This window comes from Mustela nivalis (assembly GCF_964662115.1).
Source record: "Mustela nivalis genome assembly, contig: HAP1_SCAFFOLD_1553, whole genome shotgun sequence".
NCBI classification, from domain to species: domain Eukaryota; kingdom Metazoa; phylum Chordata; class Mammalia; order Carnivora; family Mustelidae; genus Mustela; species Mustela nivalis.
In genome coordinates this window covers 1-19049 of record NW_028135111.1, presented here as the reverse complement: position 1 = coordinate 19049, position 19049 = coordinate 1, and the positions used below count along the sequence as shown (strand labels likewise).

Here is a 19049-nt window from a genome sequence, read left to right as displayed (position 1 = left end):
AACATGAAGCTTAAACACGTTACATAAGTGCAACGAGTACAATAAGTGCAATAAGCGAGACATAAAAGTACAAATATTATAGGATTTGAATGAGTGACCTACAGCAGGCAAAGTCATAAAGACAGAAAGCAGAAAAGGAGTTACTGGGGCCAGGGGTGGGGAGGTATTATTTAATGCATACAAAGTTTCTGTTTGGGAAGATGAAAAATCCTAGAAATCAATGGTGTTGACAGTTGCATAACATTGTGAATGTGCTGTCACTCCACTGCACTTAAAAATGGTTAAAATGGGGCACCTGGGTGGCTCAGTTGGTTAGGCGTCTGCCTTCGGCTCAGGTCATGATCTCAGGGCCCTGGGATTGAGCCCCGCATCAATCTCCCTGCTTAGCAGAGCCTGCTTCTCCCTCTCCTGTGCCCGCTGCCTTCCCTCCTTGTGCTGTCAAATAAAATCTTTAAAAAAAAAATGGTTAAATGCCAAACTGTATGTCTTGTGCTTTTTCCACAATAAAACACTCTGATAATGACAGCCACAGCGAAGGGATGGGCCGCAAAGTTCTACCTACTTGAAATCTGGATCTACTACGTTCCAGCTGAGTGACTGTGGGAAAATGCCTCCGCCTTGGAGAGTTTTCGTTTCTTCTTGTAAAATGAGGATTCCACATGTCCATGGAGGTCATTGTCAAGATCGAAAGCAAAATGCTGAGTATAACAACAGCCTCTCATGCCATCAACCAACAAATGATGGGTTGTTATTGCAGCAGCTCTGGAAATAAAAAAAAGTACTATGTTATCACAGAAAACATCGAGGGGCTCCTGAGTGGATCAGCTTGTTAAGTGACAGCCTTTGGTTCAGGTCATGATTCTAGGATCCGGGGATCGAGTCCCACATTAAGCTCCTCGCTCAGTGGAGAGTCTGCTTCTACCTCAGGTCTCCTCCGCTCTCACATCTCTTTCAGTCTCTCCCTCTTTCTCAAATTAAAATAAATAAAATCTTTTTAAAAAATTAAAAAAAAAAAGAAAACACAAATGCACAAAGTTTAAAAAAAAAAAGCTTCAAAAGAAGAGAAACAGGTACTGGGTAACGAAGGAACTTGAATAAAGGGAGGGGAAGTCTTGGCTTTGCAACGGTTCACGAGCAGCTCTCGAGAGTGCAGACACTTTCATTGATTAAAGTTTCCACACAAGGTGTGTGATACAGATGTTTATAAGAGAGAATGCCATCTAAGGTCCCCAGTGATGATCTAGTTCACCCATTACTGCGCTCCTTCAGAGAGATGAGTACCCGAGAGTGTTTCCGGGATGGTCACCCAAGAGCGAGGGAGGTGGATTACACAGAAAGGCAGGATTAGCGCCTACTTACTGAGTCAGTGAGCGGGGGAGCAGGGCTTCGAGTACTCCAGCACAGGGGGAATACCCCCAACATACCGATTTTGCTACACTGGGAGGGGCAAGGAGTGCTAAAAATGCTGCCCTTTAACCTATTTGCCCCTCTCAGAGTCTGTGATCCTAAATTTACATTTTTAATCTTGGGATTTGGGGAAAGACAGTGCTACTATGGAAAGATGGATGCGAGGTGCGTGAGGATCACACGTGACTGCGCGTGCTGTTTTACACGTGCTGAAGGCTGTTCTGGGACAATCTCTTTGGGTAACAAAGGGAGTAAGTTCGCAGCAAAAGCAGTAAGGCCGTTCTGCTAGTGTATCCAGTTGAACTGGAACCACCCAGGGGTAAGGGGCACCGTGTCTAGGCAGTCGAAGAAACCCTGCCTAACTTTTGACTCTCCAAAAACTATTATGAGTCTACTGTTGTCCTGTTACTGATAACATCCGCAGGCCATTAACACACCGTTTGTATATGTTTTATATACTTTGTTCTGACAACAGAGCTAGAGAAGAGAAAATGTTAAGAAAAATCCTAAGAGAAACCATGTTCATAGTACTACATTTATCGAAAAAAAATCCACTTTAAAGCAGACCCACACAGCCCAAACTTCCGTGTTGTTCATGGGTCAACTCTTCGAATTCGCAAAGATATTTTAGGCAGAGAGAAAAAAACACACTCAAAAGCCCACAAGCACAAATAAACCAACTTTAATAGATATTATTTTTTATTTATATAGCGCCTTCTTCAAGAACCTTAGATGCTTTACAGACATTATATCTAATTAATCCCCACAACAACCCTGTGAGGTAGGTATTACTCCCATTTTACAAGATAGGGAGACTGAAGCACAGAGAGGTTAAGTGACTTGCCCAAAGTCACACAGTTAAATTCACTGAAGAGCCAGGACCTGAGCGCCTTAGCCTCCCGGCTCCCAGTTAAATACCTCATGGGAGAATCTTTAATGAAAAGTGTCCTTAAAGAAAGTATCAAGAGTAGTATGTTATGAAAGTGAGGTCTTTCTACTGCCATCACCAAAAAGAAAAAAACCCGATACTGATGGTTAGAGGCAACAAGACCCATATATTACACGTCCTTTATTTCCCTTTTCCTGGTCTCACGGTTCCTGTCTTAAGCAATCTTCTAAAGGTGAAGTTTCCAAGACAGAAGCCATAGGACTTAGCAGTGAGACTTAATTTAGAATATTTACTTTCAGTTATGATAATTTATAGAAATTTTTATTCCAATATGCAAAAAATATGGGACAGCCATCCCAACAAACATGTACATGGTTAGAGAGCAGTCAGCCACCCTTTACTACCCCCGCCCCTCATTTCAATCACAGTCAACCAAGATACAACCTCACAATGCTTTCTAGATGGGTCATTTTTCTTACTAAATACCTGCAATTTCCCCCCCAACCCTAACCCTTTGTTTTCAAAGTATAAGCTTCAAAACATTTTATGTAGATGCAGCTGTACTAAGAGTAAAAAGGAAACTGAGAACCATCACCCCACAGTCCCTCCCCGGACAAATCATACTATTAAACATGGTGTAGATGTGAACAGTGTGTGACTACCAAAGAACTCAATAAAAATGCTAGAACTTGCTTTAATAGGAGATTTAACCTTGCTTTTACTGTATTTTTTAAAAATGCAAAATGTAGAAACAAACACAGCGTAGTATTCCAATGCTGTACCTCTATGCAAATGACTTCATCTATCTCTCTTATGCATGCTGTGGCCTGACTCAAGTGAAGACTGCCTCAGCCTCACTTTACGTCTCTCTGCGCTCAACGCTGCAGAAACACAGCCTCGAGTTCCAAGACAATTTGGTTTAAGCCTCAAAATAAAAAAATGTATCCACTTCCACGTCTGTGACCTTCCCCACATTCTCAGTCATGATTCTCTGTGCAATGTAGTCATTGGGCAGGCTACATAATTTGTACAAACCCACTCCAGCCAGCGTCAGGTTTTAGCAACTATAATCTTAAAAAGCAAGTTGTCAAAATACATCATATTCTCCCAGCACATCTGTTGAAACAGCCCGATTAGCCAAGTGACCCTGTTAAAGATCAGTTCATGGAACGAGTAGGTGAAGTCATTTCCTGAGCTAACAGATACAGATAATAAATGTTAATAAGTAGCAGCAGACAAAAAAGTTTTTTTTTCATATTCAACAGTATTAGTCAAAGAATTTTAGAAAATTACAGCAATTAAAAAAAAATTACTTCCTAAAGGGACTTGAAGAACATCCAAGGCCTGATCGCTGTGAGTTGGACTCTGTATTCAATCATCTCCTGCATGTTACCTTTGGCCACCGTCCGACAACTTAATGATGCGTGGAAAAGTGCCAACCGCCATGGTTCACGTGCACTTGACATGACATATATTACTTCTTCAAACTCCCAACAGAAGAAAGTCTTAACAAAGGCAAAGTGTAATCTCTGAACACTCTTCCAGTAAGGTTTGTGAAGATGGCGGGAGGGGGTGGGAGGAAGAGAAAAGGACTTGCTCCGCGTGTGCCCGGCCTGCGCCACAAACACTTCATCTTCGTCGGTGTGTGCAGCGAGCCTCGGGGGCTGCTGGGGTTCTGACAGATTACTTCTTTCCCGGGTAAAGAATGACGTTTGAAAACAACATAACTGCTACGACACCAATTTTCCAAGCACGGCCTCATCCTGAAACGTCCGAGAACTTGAGAGTGGTCAGGACTGGTGCGCCCCCACGGGGCCACACGTTCCTTCATCCTTCCAACTATGACAGGGAGATTCTGACAGTTTTTTATGGTGCTGAGATTAAAGCTGAACAACTGATTTATAAACTCTAACAAAGGACAAATATTAGCCAGAGATATCAGTTCCTCCTGAAAAAGAGTATTTATCTCCTCGCATTGCAAATTTTTCTTAAGGTATCCTAGGACTTTAAAATAGAGTTTAAAATTCACCTTCAAAATAGAAACAAACAAAAGGACTAGTAAAACTGACAAAAACTAATAAAAATATGCTCAATTTTACTGACAGAATCATGGGCACTTCACAAAATACTTAAGACTCTACCAGTTTTAAGTAAAATAAATAAGAAAAAAAATGATAATTACAAAGCCAGTCTTTCCCCTTGGGAAAACAAAAAGCCACTTTTGACCAATTGTTCCCTACATATACATATACTGTATATTATTATAAGCTTCTTCAGAGAAGCAAAACATATTTGCCTTCCTGACACTGGATTCTAGTGAGCTGAGTTCTGACATCAGGAAGGCAACCGCAAGTGTTGAGCCCAAATGCAGTTCTGGTTTACACTTGAAAAGACACTAAATATTCCTTCTGTGTGGCTTCAACATGGGCAAATTTACGCAGTGTGTTCGGTGTGACCTCCTTAAATGATCAATACAACCTAGCACAGATTCCTAGTCTTTCTACAGCACCCCCAAGGAGTTCAACTCATTACTGGTGCAATTAATAAAGAGAAATGCATATCAGTTACTGGAAGGCTGTTTTACAAGAGGAGCTGCTATCTCTGATTTCACTTCCTTGTTGTGTGGAACTGCACAGACAGCATGATACCTGAGCAAATAAATCAACTACCATGATAGGAAGAGCGTGTTAATCCATAGTCTTTGCTTTATTGTGTGCAAAGTGTGCTACTGCCCCCTGAGCTTCCTGCATTTCTCTTGTCTTGAAAAATCAGTGCTTGATCCTTTCCAAAATAACCAGAGAAGAAATGAGGCAGAAAGTATCTCTTCATCACGGTCCCGCTCAGTCCAGAGACTGATAGAAAAGGATGTAACCAGACTCTGAGTTCTTTGAGATATCTGATGTCAACCCGTAGAATTCTTCAATAGCTTGTGCATCTATTTTCTGTGAGGCAAAATGGAAATATTAGTACAGAAATGAGCTCTACAGTCCAGTAAAGTCTTGCACATTTCTTAGAATCGTGCCTCTCATTTTCCTGCTTATGTTTATAAAACAGCTCTGCACAAGAATGGCTTAAGTTAAAAAGACTGATCATGCCCAGTATTGGTGAGAAAGTGCAGTAAACAGGGCTCCCACACGTAGCTGGCAGGAAGGCAGAATGGAACGGAGACCTTGAGGAAATGTTTAGCATTGTCTTGTAAGGCTGAACACACAACTAGCCTTCGATCCAGCAAGTCTATTCCTAGGGAACAGAATTACCTGACCCACTTGAAACCACGAATTCCCAACCATTTGTGACCTACGAAAACGGCAATTTCTTATGGTCCTACCTAACAATTACCCAAGAAAAATGAGTGCGTATATCCAGCATTAGATAGGGGTGATTGAGGCAGTTTTATTGAGAATAGTCAGGAAGGGATAAAAAGGCAAATCTCTAACTTGTTATATTCTTATAATGAGAAATTACGGAGCAATAAAAAAGAACCACTACCATAGGCAGCAAGAGTGAACTGCTAGATACAAAAGAAGTCACACTGGAGGAGTCCGTTTATAGTCAAACAGAGGCACAACTAATCATAATGATCAGTCATCAATAGTAGGTTCAGAGGACGGTGGGGAGTGGGAGGGAAAACTGTGAAGACTGACCGGGAAAAGGATAAGGGGGCTTATCGGAGGGTGTTACCAGTGTACTCTCCCTTGGTCTGGAGAGTGGTTACAGAGTGTGCATGTGCACATACATACGTGTGTATGCAAACCCACACATAAAAAATTCAAGTGCTAGGGCACCTGGCCGGCTCAGTGGGTTAAAGCCTCTGCCTTCGGCTCAGGTCATGATCCTGGGGTCCTGGGGTTGAGCCCTACATCGGGCTCTCTGCTCGGTGGGGAGCCTGCTTCCTCCAATTTCTCTCTCTGCCTGCCTCTCTGCCTACTTGTGAGCTCTGTCAAATAAATAAATAAAATCTAAAAAAAAAAAAAATTCAAGTGCTGCTTTAGATCCATATACTTTCTGTAGGTGTATTATAACTCAATCATTTTTTTTAGACAATGAAAGACTTTTTAAAACTAGTTCTCTTGTGGAAAGCTTTTCTTTGTTTTACTCTATGCATTTTGAAGGTCACCCGACCATTCAAGCATTGGGGTTGGCTGTTGGGGAGTAAGAAGTAGGAATCTGACTACAATCTGAAAACTTCAACAATTATCCAATATTCATCACCTGTCATATGAATGAGAGGCTGGGAGAAAAAAACTGAAGAGTAAAATACACACACAACTTTGAATAAAAATAAGAAATTCAGGAACTATTTACTTCTACAATGTCATCATCAAACAATAACCAAAAATCATGACTCTTAACTATTGCAATATAATGTCCTCAATTGGGACCACTAAAACAAAGAGAAAGAGAAGTTAATTATATACAATGTTTATTAATACCACTCTTCTATGCCCTTGACGTCATGTTCTATAAAGGAGAATAACTGAAACTGATGAAAATACTCCTTATCTATTCCTCCCCAAAATATCAAGCTACACTGATGTGAACTGGCCTTCAATTTTATAATCAAGTAATCACTACTCTACTTTGAGAGCTATAACGAGCATTCTATTTACATAAATCTATGCTATTAAAATTGTTGTGGTCTTTGTAATAATTTTTTAATTGTAATATTTAAAATAATTTTCAAATTTGCTTCTCTGAAAAATTTAAATATATTTTTTAGCATTTGGGAGAGAGAAAGGATCAAGGGTCAGAGCCCCCTGAGTTAAACTACAGAACATACGTAGAATTTTTTCTAAGTTTTATTCCCTTGGAGATCATTTTTCTCTTGAGGAAAAACACCTTGTGATGCCTAAAAAAACACATATCACATCTATAGTTCTAAAATGAAGCTTGACCCTCAGAAACTTCTTTAAAAACAAATGACATTTTGCTAGTATTATTAGTGCTATTTTTAAGTACCTGGATCTTAGTCATTATAATTCTTGGAATTGCCTCTGCAGCTCATTTTAAACAAATCTGGAATAAAGAAATCTAGAAATGCATTAAAATGCAGGTGGGTTTTTTTGTTTTTGTTTTGTTTTTCAAAAAAATCCTTTGCTTTATAAAGGACATGGCAAGGATTTTAACCTCTCGCAGATTAAGTATGACTCAATCTTATAAAAGCTCCTATATAATTCTTTAAGTTTTAATTCTATTAGAATTATTATATTATAGAATTTGAGATAATTTTCAACACAAAGTGCTGTTTATGGTGATTAGCAACATCAGATAATCAGATAATAGAATAAGAACCTCCCATGTGTCCCTGCCTAGGCTCCTCTGATTATTAGGTGAAACAAGTACCTCAGGTGACAAAGTGACAAAACAACAGAACTGCTCTTTCTCCACAGAAGAAAATACCTCAGAACCTTTTTTTTTTTTTTAAGGCTTTTAATACTGGAGAAAACTAAAACAAAACAAACAAACACACACAAAAAAAAAAAACACAAAAAAGCCACCAAAAAACAAGAACAAAACTTCCCCATTCCTATAGGATTCATCTAGAGTCTTGTGTTTTATAGTGAGATGATAAGAATTTTTTTTTTAATTTTTAAAGTGGTGAACATAAAGAAAAAGTCTCAGAAAGGCAGAGGAACAGAGCCAGACAGGAAAGGAGGCGGGTGGGCTGAGGACCCTTGGGTGTGAGACTGAAAAGGGTAGCAGCCTGTTCCTCTGGCAGAGAGGCAGTCTGAAGGACAAAAGACAAATGTTCACTACAGAAACTAGTAAGAGAAGAAAGGCTGGTAAACTTCACCCTACAAGAGCCGTGGCTTAGGGACGTGCATCCTGAACACAAGACACGCTCAGTGCAGTATGGTATGAATACATCCCATGGGCTAATAACTGCTGGTTGCTGTGGGGCTCAGAAAGGCACCACAGCCTCCTGGCCTGAGGACACCGTGAGCACAGGAGAGACCTCTCCAAGAACACCATACGGGGCCCCATACGATATAAAAGCGGAGTTGCAGGGGTAGTGCAACCTACAGGCCTCACCCAGGAGGGGGCAGCTGGGGGGAGGAGAGCTGAGGAAGTTGGTTACAGTGGAGCTGGGCCCTGAGACGGAATGAAAGGATCACACGCACGAAGTCCGGAAGCACCTGTCGGAAATCCGCGAGATGCCAGACACGCAGGAGCAGGACCACGGGAGCTGGGCAGGCACAGGCCTGCTGGCAATAGGCATCACCGCGGCAAGGATGCGGCAACCTAAACCCTTTACACTCTCCTATGAAACGTAACTACGAGTAAATCTTGTCAGTAGAAAATAAGGTTTGAAAATGTTTTCAATCTTTTGTTAATGGGAGGATCACTTCCTGTTTTAAGAAGTGCCTGTTCTGCTACCGGAGACGGCCCCCCAAACTGATAAACACACACCGTACCGAGCAGTGAGCTACTGCGGGCAGGACACATCCAGCAGCTGGGTGAACACAGAGGCGTGGCCCCAAATGGAGCAGGGCTGGATGAGAAGGGCACCCAGCACGGCTTTCAGAGAGGTCTGAGGAGGCCAGGAGGGGAAGGCGGCAGGGGGATTGCAGTGAGAGAAGAGGAATAAGGAGTCGGGGAGGGAGCCCAGCTGTGACCAGGAATCTCAGAGCTCACGGTCTTGTGAGCAGAGCAATTCCAGGAACCCCAGCATCATCTAAGCAGAGGGAAACCTAAGAACTGTCCCTGAATCTGAAGAGGCTACGGCACCGTTAAGTTAGGATGTGAAAAGGTACTCTAAGGGTGTCGTTATTGTTAAGAACACAGTAGCAGCAGCTAAGTGATTTGCATTCCCCCTTTAACAGTAACACCGTGGCAGGTTGTTAATAGGACTGCATTTTGCGTAGGAGAACGTGGACATTCAGGGGGTACTGTACGAAGCCACGCCAGCCACAAATGGCAGGCACAGAACATCCTGCACACCTGCCCCACGGACAGAGATCCTGGCCCACACGGCCCACGGCTGCGCTTACCTTCCACAGTGAACCACCACGGCGACAAGGTCGTACATTCTGTCAGGATTGGTCGCATCACCAGAGGTGTTAAACAGACGAAGCTCTAAAGGAAACACTACCCGGTAAGACAGTTTTGTGTATCGATGAAGCTGATCCATGTATTTAAACCTCTTCAGGTGCAGAGCCAGAATCATGGGCAGTTTTTTAACTTTCATCCTATTCAAATAAACACGGAAACAAAATTTCAGGAAAGGCATTCAGAACACATCTTTAAAAGAACTCTCAAACTTTCTGATTCCATTAACAAACAGGTCACGGAAAGTGTGAGTAGCCCAGCACTGACCACTTTTGCGTATTCCTACCCGTTATTTTTACATCGGCGAAGCAACATCCCGAATGTCTTGCGAAGATCCCACCCCAACCATCAGCACCAAACAATGTAACAGGACTTTGTACTCCATACAGCTTCAAAACAGTCCTTTTTTCAGAAATCTGAACAAAGTTACTTCAGAAATCTGTATTCTGAAATACAGGCCCCCAGGATCGGGCGGACTGCACAGGAGGCCGACACGATGGGCGGAGGAAAAGCGGTTCCTCACAGCTGCTGACTCCTCTGGGTGTGCGTGGAGACCGAGAGCTGCTTGTTCCATCGGTCAGTAGAACTCACTAACAGGTGGAGGACAGGCGCAGTGAGAAAAGCATTACTAAAGACCATTCTGTGAAAGGGGTTTGCCAGAGGTAAATAGCTCCAGATGAAGAATGAGGACGACATGTATTCTAGGATGGGAGTTAAATGACCTGCAAATTTAGGAGAAAAGTTTTTAACTGTAAAACAACTGGCCATCTTCCACATTTTGGACAATCTTTAGTATGCCCTTCAGTGCCTTTTCTCCCTGGCACGACCTCTGAACTTCTACTTCATCTAACGGAAGTTTATTCTTCTGACGGCTCAACTCACATTGTCACCCCTGGCATCAGTACCTCCTCCCTTCAATCCCCCATCGGCACTTCGCGGAGTCACAGTGGGCGAATACGGTTTATTACACCATAAAATATTTAGATGACTGTGGGTTTTTCTCTTCTAGGATCTGAAATCTTGACAGGTAGAAACCTTTTTTTTCCCCCCATTTTATTTCTCTACTGAACAACAACACGCTTGGCACACGACAGATAGTTGACAAATGTAGCGGAACCAAATTTTGTATGTGTTCAATGAAGCAAAACGCTTTTCATAATTAAAAAATGAAATTTACAAAGCCAGTGTCTATAATGAAATAAAAACAAGAATCATTTTATAGCATTATAGTAAATCTGCATCCTACAAATCTTAAATGTGGTGGGCAGCTTATTATTCCAGAAACATTTACTATTCTACCCTGACCTTTGAAAAAGATTAGTAAGAATAAACATAAACAGATAATCATTCCTGGAAAGAAATCCAGCAGTGTAAGAGTCTCTATGGTCTTTGCCTCAGTAATCCCACTTCTAGAAGGGAAATAAATCATCTCAAATATAAGACTTCTCAAAAAAAAAAAAAATTTCTAGAGTTATCTTATATTGTGAAAAACCGGAATAATCCAGGAGACAGGTTTATCACAGAGATACTGGGAGTTCAGTTTCAGACCACTACAGGTAAGTAAATATCGCAATACAGCCAGTGAAATGAAATTTTTGGTTTCCCAGTACATATTAAACTTAGATTTACACCATACCATTACTATTTAATTAAATGCGCAACAGCATTACGTCTAGAAAAACAATGCAGATACGTTAATTAAGAAATACTTCATTGCTAAAAAAGGCAAACCATCATCTAAATCTTTAACAAGTCATAATCTCTCTGTTGGGGATGAGAGTCCTGGCTCCCTGCTGATGGTGGCTGACTGATGAGGGCGGTGCCACTGCAGGCTGGTGGGGGCTGTGGCAATTTCTTAAAGGAAGACAAGAAAGTCTGCCACATCGACTGGCTCTTCCTTTCATAGAGGATTTGTTTGTAGCACAGGAGGCTGTTCAAGTGTTTCACCCACAGAATTTCTTTCAGAATTAGAGTCAGTCCACTTAAAGCTGCTGCTGCTTTCTCAGCTAAGTTGATGTTAGATTCTAAATCCTTTGTGGTCACTGCAACACTCTTCACGGCATCTGAGCCAGGAGCAGATTCCAGCTCAACAATCCACTTTCCTGGCTCATCCACGAGAAGCCGCTCCTCATCCGTCCAAGTCTGATCATGAGACGGCAGCCGTGCGGGCCCATCTTCCCGCCCCACTTCTAACCCCAGTTCTCTTGCTGTTTCCACCACCTCTGTGGTGACTGTCTCCGTGGACGGCCTGAACCCCTCCAAGTCCTCAGGGACGGTGGGAACTAACTTCTTCCAAACGCCAAACAAATGTGGATATTTTGACCTCTTCTGATTGTTCTTAATAGTATCCCATTCCAGGAAGCATTCAATTGACTTTGTCCGGATCCATCAGAGGAATCACTTTCTAGACAGCTAGAGCCTTATGAAATATATTTCTTAAAGAATAAGACTGGAAAGTCAAGATGACTCCTTGATCCGTAGGCTATGGAATGGATGCCGTGTCAACAGCCATGAAAACACTCATCTCATTGCACATCTTCATCAGAGCTCTTGGGAGACCAGGCGCAGTATCAGTGAGTGAGCAGCAGTATTTGAAAGAATTTTTTTTCTGAGAAGCAGGTCTTAAACAGTGGGCTTCAAATATTCAGTAATGTTGGAAACAGATGTGCTGTCACCCAGGCTTCATTGTTCCATTTCTAGAGCATGGGCAGAGTAGGTTTAGAGTAATTCTGAAGGGCCCTAGAATTTTCGGAATGGTCAGTGAGCCCGGCTTCAGCTGAAGTCACCAGCTGCATTAGCTCCTAACGTGAGAGTCAGCCTGTCCTCTGAAGCTGTGGAGCCAGGCACTGACTTATCCTCTCTAGCTCTGAAAGTCCTTGATGGCATCTTCTTTCAGTAGAAGGCTGTCTTGTCTACACTGGAAACCTGCTGTGGTGTGTAGCCGCTTTCATCGCTGTTGTAGCTGGACCTTCTGGAGAAATTGCTGCAGCTTCTCCCCCAGCCCTTGCTGCTTCACCTTGTACCTTCTGTTACGGAGCTGGTTCTTTCTTTCAACCTCATGGACCAGCCTCTGCAGCTTCAGACTTCTCTCTGCAGCTTCCTCACCTCTCTCAGCCCTCCCAGAATCACAGAGACCTAGGGTCTTGCTCGGGGTCAGGCTTTGGCTTAAGGGAATGCTGGGGCTGGTTTGCTCTTCTCTCCAGACCACTCGAACTTTCTCCGTATCAGCAACAGAATTTTTTTTCACTTTCTTATCATTCATATGCTCACAGGAGTAGCACTTTTAATGTCCTTCAAGATTGTTTCCTTTGCACTCCCGACTTGGCTGATGTTTGACACAAATAACCTAGCTTTTAGTCTATGCTGGCTTTCAACATGCCTTCCTCCCTAATCTTAACCATTTCTAGCTTTTGATTCAAAGTGAGAGACATGTGAGTTTTCCTTTCACTTGAGCACTTAGAGGCCACTGTAGGGCTACTAACTGGCCTCATTTCAGTTCCGTTGTGTCTCAGGGAACAGAGGGGCCAGAGGAAAGGAGAAGAGGTGGGGGAATGGCCAGTGGACAGAGCAGTCAGGACACACACATGTATCAGGTAAGCTCATCATCTTATACGGCATGGTCTATGGTAACCCCGACAATTACAAGAGTGACATCAAAGATCACTGATCACAGATCACTGTAACAAATGTAATAATAATGAAAAAGTCAGAAATACCGTGGGGATGACATAGAGACGTGAAGTCAGCAAATACCATCAGGAAAAGGGCATTACTAGACTTGCTTGTCTCAGGGATGCCATAAACCTTCAACTTGTTAAAAAAAAATGCAGTATCTGTGAAGCACAGTAAAGTGAGATATGCCTATGCCTACACCCACCTTACACAAGCCCCTTTATGCAAGAGGGAACCATCACCAACTCATTTTTATTTTATTTCTTTTCAGTGTTCCAACATTCATTGCTTATGAACCACACCCAGTGCTCCATGCAGTACGTGCCCTCCATAATACCCACCACCAGGCTCACCCAACCCCCCATCCCCCTCCCCTCCAAAACCCTCAGTTTGTTTCTCAGAATCCACAGTCTCTCATGGTTTGTCTCCCGACACTCCGATTTCCCCTCACTCACTTCTCCCCATCTCCCATCTCCTCCATGTTATTCCTTATGCTCACAAGTAAGTGAAACCATATGACACTTGACTCTCTCTGCTTGACTTATTTCACTCAGCATCATCTCTTCCAGTCCTGTCCATGTTGATACAAAAGTTGGGTATTCATCTTTTCTGATGGAGGTGTAATATTCCATAGTATATATGGACCACATCTTCTTTATCCATTCATCTGTTGAAGGGCATCTTGGTCCTTTCCACAGTTTGGCGACTGTGTGGTGGAGTTATGGACATTGGGGAGGGTATGTGCTATGGTGAGTGCTGTGAAATGTGTAAACCTGGCAATACACAGACCTGTACCCCTGGGGATAAAAATATACTATATGCTTATAAAAAATTTTTAAATTAATTAAAAAATTAATAAAATAAAGAACAGTTCCATCATACACACACACAAAAGAAAGAAAATAAAAATAGAGCTTCCCTAAGACCCTGCAATTGCACTACTTGGTATTTACCCCAAAGATACAGATGTCGTGAAAAAAAAGGGCCATCTGTACTCCAATGTTCATATCACCAACTCATTTTTGAGACCAGCATGACCTGACACCAAAACCTGACAGAGGTTTACGAAAATTACAGACTAATGATACCCCTCATGATATTTCAAAGATATGAAAATCAAGAGAACATTATCGAACTGAACCCAGCAACATATAAACCTCAGTCGGTGATGATACAATAGTTCTAAATGCAATGATGTTTTTTCCTCAGGTTCTTTCTAAAGACCAATAACTGTAAAAATGGAAAGACTTTTTTATATTCCTAAATTAGCAAAGTAATAATAATAAATACGTAAGGGACATCTTAAGATAAGATAGCATCCTTCTCCTCCTGAAGAAAAGAAACCTTGACCCCACTTAAATTTTACAGAAATTTTACATCTTGGCAGAAAACATATGCTTATCAGCAATGTGATTTTTTAAAAACAAGCATGTCCTCTTCCAATCTAATCCAAATATTTTTCTAGAAAACCAGGGAAGGGCAGACTTATTTTCTTGGCAAAAATGCACTGCCGACGTTACACACCAGGTCACAAATCAAACCACTGCAAGAAGAGGCAGCAATCACATCCTTCCTATTCTAATTAGCTTCTGGCTAATTAGACGGAGGGAGCCAAGAAGGAAAGGGAAGAAGCCAGCTAAGGATTCAGTCTCTGGAAAGGTGGCACAGAGGGCAGCTTCAGCTCTGAGCTCTGAATTTCTCTACTCTCCACAGGCAGCAAGGTAACTGGGTTTTCGCACTCTCATCTTCATCCACTGATCAAAAGCCACTGGGGTAAAGAAACTCTCGGAAGCTTCTTTCAGCAGCAGACCAAGGGGAGTCCCTCGGAGAGGAGCCAGAGTGAGAGCATCCTACAGGAGTGGGGGCGCTGGAGAACGGGCACTGTCTGCCACCATTCCCAGACCGGAATACCAGCTACTCCACTGAGGCAACAGACGGCCCCAGGAACGCAGGTGCCAGGTTCCAAAGCTGTCTGCTGTTTTGATTTTTCACCCTTCCCCCCTGGTCAAGAAAAGCCAGAAGCCACTCTTTTAAAGTATATCTTCCCATCTGTATAAGCCCTGTGAGCCCAGCAAAGAGGGCTGTACGGTGAATGTGGGCCAAAGGGCACTAATAGGCAAACTCTGCCAGAGCGAAATTTAATATGCTAACACAAGCACCTAAGAACTTAATAAAATTCTGTTGGCAGAGAAGACCTTTTTTTTTTTTTTTTTTTTTTTTTTTGAAGATTTGTATTTATTTGGCAGAGAAAGAGAGAGAGAGAATGAGGGACGGGAGCAGCAAAGGGAGAAGAAAAAGCAGGCTCCACGCCGAGCAGGGGGTGGGGGGATCACAGGACCCTGGGATCATGACCTGAGCCAAAGGCAGACACTTACCTGCCTGAGCCACCCAGGCGCCCCAGCAGAGAAGTTATGACCACACAGAAGAGTTCCGTAGTTGTACACACATGAAATCCCATTATTCTCATATACTATCCCATCCAGAAGGCCTACCTGGGGTAGGCAGGCTAAGGAGTGAGAGGGGAACACAGGCTAGACCAAAGGTGACGAAGACACCACATGACTGAGTTGTCAGCACTGAGAGGAAAGGCAGCCCCTCAAAGTCCCAAGAAGGTCCCATGCTCAAAACCTAACGTGATGGTACTAGGAGGTGGAGCCTCAGGAGATGCTTACGTCATGAGGTTGGAGCCCTAAGGAATGGAACTGGTATCCTTGTAACAGAGACCCGAGACAGTCTGCCAGCATCCTTCCAGCTCGTGAGGACGCGGTGTGAGAAGGCACCTTCGAGGAAGCAGGAAGAGAGCCCTCACGGGCACAGGGCATGCTGGCGCCTTGATTTGGAACTGCTAGCGCCCAGAACTCTAAGGACGCCCCTGGCGCTTGTCACACACCCAGTCTACGGTATCCTGTTACAGCAGGCTACATGCCAGGAGTGACAGGGCATGTGGCCATGACAAGGCTGCCAACATGACACTAGCCGTGACTAGGACCTGCACATGGAAGAATCGGATACGGAGCTGGTTGTGAAAATGGAGCAAAACGGAAGAACTTGCCCTCAGAAACAGGAAGGACCTCAACGACTAGACCAGAGTAGATGGGAGACAGAGGCCATGACACCTCGATGCTGCTGACCTGGGCACCGCACGGGTCTTCCCCGATGCCTCACACGGCCGGCCCCAGGCCTGGAAGTGAAGAGTGAAGAGAGGAAGGACGCCTAGCAGAGAACCAGTCAGGCGGGCTCAGCCCCCGGTGCAGCCACTCACTGAACCCTGCTCTGAGGCAGAGTAGAGTGACAGCAGAGCAGCTTCAAAAAACATCCCCCACCACCCCCACGCCCAGAGGACAGGAAAACACCTTGGAAAGCAAAGCCATCGGAATCCTAATCCTCACATTCCAGTTCCCTGAGGGAAAGCACTTTGCTTTTCCTCAGGGGCTTTATCCTCCCACTGGGTATCAGCTTCTGGCTGTTCACCTACATCTGCCAAGCCCAGGTATACAGCCCTATACAGTCCAACAGGTGGGCCATGTAAAAGGAGTCCCTGCACAGATAAATTCTGCATAAAGATAGATAAAAAGATAAATTTCTCCCATTCTGTGAGTCTTCTCAGAGTCTGTAATATGAAGCATGAATAAATAATGAAGAGGAAATTTTATTATAGAGCGAACTCATTTGATCATGGAATACTTCTTTTAAGGTAACATCTCCCAAATTCATTCTTGAGGATTCCAATACTGAAACCTCGAGTTTTGAGGAACACATTGTCTGTATATAGGAACATATATAATCTGAATGAAGGCCAAACCACATGCTTTTTTCTTCTGTGGTTAAGAAACACGTAACATAAACTGCACCTTAACCCTTTCTAAATGTATAGTATAGCAGTGTTTCCAGTTAGGACCATTGTTGTGCAACAGATCTCTAGAACTTTCTCATCTTGCACACGGAAACTCTACACCCACTGAACAACTCTCCTTTGCCCCTCCCCCAAGACCCTGGCAACCAGCATTTTACTTGTTGCTAAGAATGTGACTACTTAGTCTTCATATAACTGGAGTCATCCAGAAATTGTCTTTTTGTGATTACAATGTTTCTTTTTGGCTTTTGTGATTAGCTTATTTCACTTAGCATAATACACTCAAGATCCATCCACCTGGTGGTATAACCAAATGTCCTTCTGCTTTAAGGCAGAATAATATCCACTAGATGTCCATCCCACATGTTCTTTATCCATTCATCTGTTGATGGACATTTAAGTTGTTTCCACCTCTTTGTTAATGTGAACACTGCAGCAATAAACAAAGGAGTACATATAATCTCTTTGATACACTGTTTTCAAATTCTTTTGGGTGTGTATCTAGAAGCAAGAATGCTGGGTCATGTGGTAATTCTGTTTTTAGTATTCTGAGGAGCCTCCATACTGTTTTCCAAAGCAGCTGCACCACTTAACCTTCCTACCAACAGTATACAAGGTTTCAATTTCTCCCCATTACCAACACTTATTTTCTTTTTGCGATGTGACTTTTCTAACAAGTGTGAGGGGATACCTCACTGTGGTTCTGATTTGCAGTTCCCTGATGATCTGTGACATTAAGTGTCTTCTGATTAGCTTGTTGGCCATTTTTTATCTTCTTTGGAAAACATTCACGTTCCTTGTCCATTTTTTTTTAAGATTTTATTTATTTATTTGACAGAAATCACAAGTAGGCAGAGAGGCAGGCAGAAAGGGGTGGGGAAGCAGGCTCCCCGCTGAGCAGAGAGCCAGACGTGGGGCTTGATCCCAGGCCTCTGGGATCATGACCAGAGCCCAAAGCAGAGGCTTTAACCCACTGAGCCACCCTATGTCCTTGTTCATTTTTAAATTGAGTCCCTGGTTTATGTTGTTGAGCTATAGGAGATCTTCATGTATTCTGGATATTAACCTCTTATCACATACTGGTTTTCAAGTATTTTCTCCCATTCATGCCTTTTCACTCCATTTATTGTTTCTTTTGTTATGCAGAAGTTTTTGAGTTTGTTATGGTCCAGCTTATTTTTGCCTTTGTTGCTTATGCTTTCAGTGTCCTACTTAAGAAACGATTACCAAATTCAATGTCATGAAGATTTTCCCATGTGTTTCTTTTTTAAGGAGTTTTATAGTTGTGGCCTTACGTTTAGTTCTTTAATCCATGTTGAATTGAGTTCTGTATATGGTATAAGGGTCCAACTTCATTCTTTTGCATGTGGATATCCAGTGTTCCCAAAATATGTGTTGAAGCTGTACGTTATCTATCTGTAGCACTGGCACTCTTGGAGATCATCTGACTATATAAATGAGGATTTACTGCTGGGCTCTCTATTCTATACCATTGGCCTACATGTCTGTCTTTATTGCTACTACCACACTGCTTCGATTACTGTAGCTCTATAATATGTTTTGAAGTTAAAAACTATAAGGTCTCCAGCTTTTTCTTTTGAGATTGTTTGGCTTTAAGAGTCCTTTAAGATTTCCCATATGAAATTTTGGATTTTTTTTCCCTATGTCATCAGAAAACTCAATTGAGACTTTGGTAGGCATTAAATTGAATGTGCAGACTGCTTTGGGTACTATGACCCTTTTAACGTTAAGTCTTGCAATTCATAAACACAGAGTATCTTTTCATTGATTTTTTTACCTTCTTTAATTTCTTTCAGCAATATCTTCTATTTTTTTTAGTGCATAAGTCCTTGGCCTCCTTTGTTAAGTCAATTTCTAAATATTTTATTCTTTTTTGATACTACTGTAAATGGGATTATTTTGCTAATTTTCTTTTCAGATTGTTCAGATCGTTCAACAATCTTTTCAGATTGTTCAGATTATACACTAACTGTTCAAGTCAAGGTACAGAAATGCAATGGACTTCCACGTGCTGATTTTGTATCTGTACCTCTGCTGAATACTTACTAGTTCTAACAAGGCTTTTTGTTGTTGTTGTTTAATCTTTAGGGTTTTCTGCGTACAAGATCATATTATCTGTGAACAGAGATAATTTAACTTCTTTTCCCATCTGGCTGT

General features: G+C 42.4%; 1 long non-coding RNA gene across 1 annotated transcript; it reads right to left on the bottom strand.

The window, feature by feature from the left end:
• Window positions 1-4810: 4810 nt before the first annotated feature.
• LOC309857928 lies at window positions 4811-9634 on the bottom strand. Its single transcript, XR_014307969.1, has 3 exons — window positions 9289-9634; window positions 6602-6680; window positions 4811-5238 (listed from the first exon to the last, which is right to left on the bottom strand). It is a non-coding gene; the product is annotated as an uncharacterized lncRNA (long non-coding RNA).
• Between the last annotated feature and the right edge of the window lie 9415 nt (window positions 9635-19049).